We start from the raw sequence: 6,000 nt of genomic DNA on the forward strand, positions 1-6,000 counted from the left end.
ATGTTATATTGCCTGTGCAGCACTGTTTGTCTGCAAGCAGTTTGCACTGTTGTATTAAATTTGTCTCCTTACTCATCTTGGAGGACAAGTGAGTGTTTAATGGAGCAAATGTTTAAATCTCTTCACCTACTAGTGAGAGTGAATATATGGACAAACATCTTACAGTTGTGTTGAAAATTGAAAAAATGCACTGAAATAGACAGGAAGAAAATACATAAATTTTAACAAAAAGTGTCATTATTTCTCTTTTAAAGATGCATCTCCAAGTGGAGGGATGGGAAGATTCATCGCTGTGATCATTATTAGAACACTCCTGCTCAGATATGCTTGTGCTTGGACTGAGCACACAGACAAGTTTTGGGTTAGACTGTGATGTAGCCATGAATAATCCACGGCCAAACACTGTTGAGTCTCTTGTGGGCAGAATTGCCATTTAAGGTGAAGTACCCCAGAAGGGGTATACACTGTGGCATGTAGATGTCACTGGCTGATGTTAATTGCACATATCTTGAGATGGTTATGGCGAACAGTCCCCTTTGAACTGCTGCAGTTCATGTGGTTTAAGGATACCACAATGCTGTAAGGGATGGGGTTCCAGGCTTTTAAAATCAGCAACATTGAAGGAACAGCAGTATATTTCCAGGTCAGGTTGGTGAGTAACTTGGAGGGAGCTTGTGGGTAATGGTGTCCCATGTATCTGCTGTCCTTGTCTCTCTAGATGATGGTGTTTGTAGATTTGGAAGGTGGGGTCTTGAAGTTCTGCGGTGCATCTTGTAGATGATGTACACAGCTCCTATTGGGCATCAGTGTTGGAGAGTGTGAATGGTTCAGAAGTGGTGCCAATCAAGTGGGATAGTTTGTCGTGGATGGTGTCAAGCTTCTTCAGTTTTGTCGGAGCCACACTCATCCAGTCAAATGAGCATGCTTTTACACTCCTGACTTGTGGAGTGTAGACAGCTTTGTGGAGTCTGGAGGAGAGAAGTTTACTGCAGAACTCCTAACCTGTGACTTGCTTTTTTGGCCACAATATTATACGGCTAGTCCAGTTCAGTTTTTGGACCTCAGTATGTTAGTGAGAATTTCAGTGATAGTAATGTTAATGACTATTAAGAGGTGATGGTTAGATTATCTTGTTGGAGATGGTGATTACCCAGCACTTGTGTGGAACGAATGTTACTTAGGAAAGCAGAATAAAACTGAATCAGGTGGTATCACAAGGCAAATACTCCTTTTGGGGGTGAAAGGGGAAAAACAATGAGAGCGCTTTTGGGAGGCTTCCATTCTGCTGGGATCAGAGTTCACATCTCTTTGAGTCTTTGGGAAACTACATACAAACCCAAAAAAAGAGTAAAGGGTCAAGCAGAACTTGAACTATCTGAAAATACAAACTTTGAAATATTCTCCTGATCTTTGTCACATCTCTGTTTCTTTCTCTCTCCTGTAAGATGCTCCTTCAAACCCCTCTTTGATCAAGCTTTTGTCAGCTGTACTAAAATGTTATGCAACTCCATGCCAGTGTTTATCTGATAATCCTACTTAGCAGCCACTTGGAGCATTTAGCTACATTAAAAGCTGCTATACAAAATAAGTATATTGTTGGAAGAAGAGTACCCTTGACTGTGTTTCTTGAGTTGAGTCTAACAGGCTGAGAATCATATTTGCTGTCCATTTAGAATAATTGAAGAGTTATTTTTGGAACATGCGCTGTTTAGCATATATCTTGGATAATCTTTTCACTTGTCCTGGTTAATCTCTGACTCGATTTCATTAAGAAGAGAATGAACAACTGGGTTTGTAGGTTTTTTTTTTAGAAAAAGTTTCCTTAACCCTTTTCTTCCCCCCTAAGATTACTACTTGTCGGTGTATTTTTGAGATGGGGACCTTTGGGGTTCAGCTGTTGTTTTTGAAGTAGAGTGAAAGAAAATTCTGAAAGCATGTCCATTAAGCAAAGGAAAGCAAAATTTGGGAGTAGATGGTTTGTTAAACTAAGCCATATTTAGAAATGAGAGTGAGTTAATTGGAGTTCATTGTGGCAAAGGATTGGAATCAGTTGGACAGATCTTGCCAGGTGGCAGGCACACAGAGGCGCAAACCTCCTTTCTCACTGCACATTTCTAACCTCCACTCACCCACACCTCCCTCACTTCACTCCTTTGCAATCTCTCTGTGATGTAATCTCAAGCACTGCTCGTTCTGTGTATATAAATATATATATATTAATAAAGAGGGGAAATGATCACAAGTCGTGCAATTTTCTCTTGTTTCTACTTTTTTGTCCAGGCTTTAACAAAGAACTGAAGATTTTATTCTCACCTTGACACCCATGTGTTCACCTTTCCCCACATTCCATTTTTTTGTACAGACAAAACAAATTGAGAAACGCTGAAATAATGGTCCTGGTGCTGTTGGTAACTATCATTTAATTTATTTTCAGTGCCTCTTTCCTTCCCTCCCACTTTTCTGTAATGCTATAATTCATGTATGTTTGTTTATTCTTCCACCATCTGAAGCCTCAACCACACTGTGATGTTTCCAGTATTAATAAAGCTGTACTGTTCAAAACTATCAGCCTGCGTCTCTTCTCGCCCACTGATGTGCCATTTGCTTTTGTTCCAAATCCTGTTTCCTCTTTCACACTCTTTTGCATATCAGAAAACAACCACTTCTCTGGGATGAGGAAGTGTGCCGACAAGGAAATTCTGAGTCAATGTCTCAGTAACCAAACTTTGTGGAGTTGCTCAGAGCTTGGAGACTCTTTAGTTGTTGAGTTTCAACATGGTAAATAAATAAATCTGAAAAATGAACATGTGATTGAATGAACATCTGAAGAATGGGTGGATTGACAGATGTATGTTTTCCCCTGACTGTTCATGAGATGGATCCATTGGCATTTCCTGTGCTAGGTTCAAGTGGAGGGGTTAAAGTTATCTTGAGGAATAGTTGGACAGGTTGAATCTGAATCCATTGGAGTTTAGAAGAATGGAAGTAATCTTATTGAAATGTGTAAGATCCAGAAGGAACTTGACAGGGTTGATGCTGAAAAGATGATACCCCTTATGAGAGAGCATAGAACCAAAGGACTCATTAAAAATAAGATGGTCTCCCATTTGAGATGAAGGTGGGAAAATGTTTTTTCTTTCAGACTTGAATTTCCCCAAAGAACAGTAGAAGCAGCTGGCATGGTTAAGGCAGAGATAAGTCTTAAACAAAATCAGAAATTGCTGGAGAAACTCAGCACATGTGGCAGCATCTGTGAATATAGTGTTAACATTATTGAGGAATTGTGGCAAAACTAAACCTAATGGGCACTGGGTAAAATCTACTGCAGGTTGGAGTCCTATCTAGCACAAAAAAAGTAGATATAGTTGTTGAAAGTCAATCATCTCAGTCTCAGGGTATTGCTACAGAAGTCCTGAGTATGACGTCTTAGGGTTCCTGAAGAAGGGCTCATGCCCGAAACGTCGATTCTCCTGCTCCTTGGATGCTGCCTGACCTGTTGTCCAGCAACACATTTTCAGCTCTGATCTCCAGCATCTGCAGTCCTCACTTTCTCCTATGACGTCTTAGGCCCAACTACCTTCAGCTGTTCCATTAATGACCTTCCTTCCATAATAAACTTGAAAAATGGGAATCATTGTTGATGATTGCACAATTTTAAGCATGACACACAAGTCAAAATATACTGAAGTCTGTATTCATATGCAGTAAGACCTAGACAATGTCATACTTGAGCAAAGATCTGGTAAGTAACATCTGTCCCACACAAGTGCCAGGCAAAGCCATCAACAAAAAGAGAATGCAAGCCCTGCCCCTTGGTATTAATAGCATTACCATCACTAATTCCCCTATTATCAACATCTTGGAGTAAACATTGACTAGAAACTAAACTCGAACCAAGACATGTAAATGCTGTAGTTCCAGATGGTGCAATGGTAATTAATATCCTGAGGCCCAGGCAAAAGATATGTTATCATGGGTTTGAATCTCACCATTGCTGCTAGTAAACTTTAGATTCAAGTAATAAATCAGAATATAATTCTAGTCTCAAAAATGGTAATAACAACCATGACAACCATCATTGAATGTTGTAAACGTTCATCTGAGTGAAGGAAATCTGTCATTACCCAGTCTGGCCTACATGTGACTCCAAACCCAAAGCAATGTGGTTGCCTCTTGCTGTCCTTTGAAATGGTTGAGCAACCCACTCAAGAGGATATGGGGATTGGCAACAAATGTTGGCCTTGTCAGCATCTTTCAGATGAAATAATAAAATAATACAATAAAATAAAAGTGTGGTAAATAACTCATCTACTCTTTTCCAATGCTGTTCATCTACAAGAGACAGGGCAGGAGTGTGGTGAAATGCTCTCCACTTGTCTGGATGAGTGCAGACAACACTGAAGCACAATATCTCCCATCACTGGTCAGAAGGGCCTGTCTCCATGCTGTAAGATTCTATGACTCTATATGATATAGTCCACTTGATTGGGATCTTCAGTATTCAAACCCTGCACCACTGACCCCCAGTAGTATCAGTGTGTACCATCCACATGGTGCATTGCTATAACTCACCCAGGTTTCTCCAAAAGCACTGTCCAAACACACAACATCTACCTAGAAGAACACTGAGAAAAGAAACAATGGAACAATTTGAAAACATCAGCATACCTTCACTATTTCCCTCCTAAACAATATTGTGGGTGCTCCTACACCAAATGGACTGCAGTGGTGTTCAGGAAGGCAGCTCACCCTCACCTTCAAAGGCAATTATGAATGGGAACAAATTTTTACAAATCAATTAGTATTGACTGGTACTGAGGTGTATCCGTTGGGGCTGACTGTTACTACTTTAGAAGAATGTGAGGACTGGAGATCAGAGTCAAGAGTGTGATGCTGGAAAAGCACAGCAGGTCAGGCAGCATCTGAGGAGCAGGAGTATCGATGTTTCAGGCATAAGCTCTTCATCAGGAATCTTGATAAAGGGCTTATGCCTGAAATGTCACTTCTCCTCCTCGGATACTGCCTGACCTGTGCTTTTCCAGCATCTCACACTCGACTCTGTTACTACTGTAGATCCTTTGGGATTGATTGTTACTGGGAATAACTTATTAGTGGTGAATCCATTATACTTGCATTGACACGGGTTTGCCTATGGGGGACACGAACTGGCTATTAGAATCATAGAGATGTACAGCACGGAAACAGACCCTTCGGTCCAAATTGTCTAGACCGACCAGATATCCCATCCTAATCTAGTTCCATCCGGCCCATATCATCCCAAACCCTTCCTATTGATGTACCCATCCAGATACCTTTTAAATGTTGCATTGTACCAGCTCCTCCACTTCCTCCGGCAGCTCATTCCATACATGCACCACACTCTGCATGAACATGTTGCCCCTTAGGTCTCTTTGATATCTTTCCCTTCTCACTCTAAAACTATGTTCTGCACTGACCCACTCCAGGGAAAAGACTTTGTCTATTTATCCTATCCATGCCCTTCATTATTTTATAAACCTCTATGAGGTCACCACTTGGCCGCCGATGCTCCAGGGAAAACAGCCCCAGCCTATTCAGCCCCAGCCTATTCAACCCCAGCCTATTCAACCCCTCCCTATAACTCAAATCCTCCAACCCCGGCAGCATCCTTGTAAATAGTTTCTGAACCCGTTTACGTTTCACAATATCCTTCCGGTAGAAAGGAGACCAGAATTGCATGCAATATTCCAAAAGTGGCCTAACCAATGTTCTTTACAGCCGCAACGTGACCTCCCAACTCCAATACTCAGTACTCTGACCAATAAAGGAAAACAGACCAAACACCAATTCGAGTCATATAGATGTACAGCACGGAAACAGACCCTTCAGTCCAACATGTCCATGCCGACCAGATATCCCAACCCAATCTAGTCCCACCTGCCAGCACCCAGCCCATATCCCTCCAAACCCTTCCTATTCATATACCCATCCAAATGCCTCTTAAATGTTGCAATTGTATCA

At 41.3% G+C, this 6,000-nt stretch overlaps 1 protein-coding gene across 1 annotated transcript in view; it reads left to right on the forward strand.

Annotated features, from left to right (window-relative positions):
• Positions 1 to 2,562, forward strand: part of LOC122558578 (protein MTSS 2-like) — a 145,048-nt gene extending 142,486 nt beyond the window's left edge. The window contains exon 17 of the mRNA XM_043707352.1: positions 255 to 2,562. The gene's annotated coding sequence lies outside the window, so the exon portion shown is untranslated. The remainder of the gene's footprint in view (positions 1 to 254) is intronic.
• The last annotated feature ends 3,438 nt before the right edge of the window (positions 2,563 to 6,000 follow it).

The sequence above is a fragment of the Chiloscyllium plagiosum genome, chromosome 17 (assembly GCF_004010195.1).
Source record: "Chiloscyllium plagiosum isolate BGI_BamShark_2017 chromosome 17, ASM401019v2, whole genome shotgun sequence".
Classification (NCBI taxonomy): Eukaryota; Metazoa; Chordata; class Chondrichthyes; order Orectolobiformes; family Hemiscylliidae; genus Chiloscyllium; species Chiloscyllium plagiosum.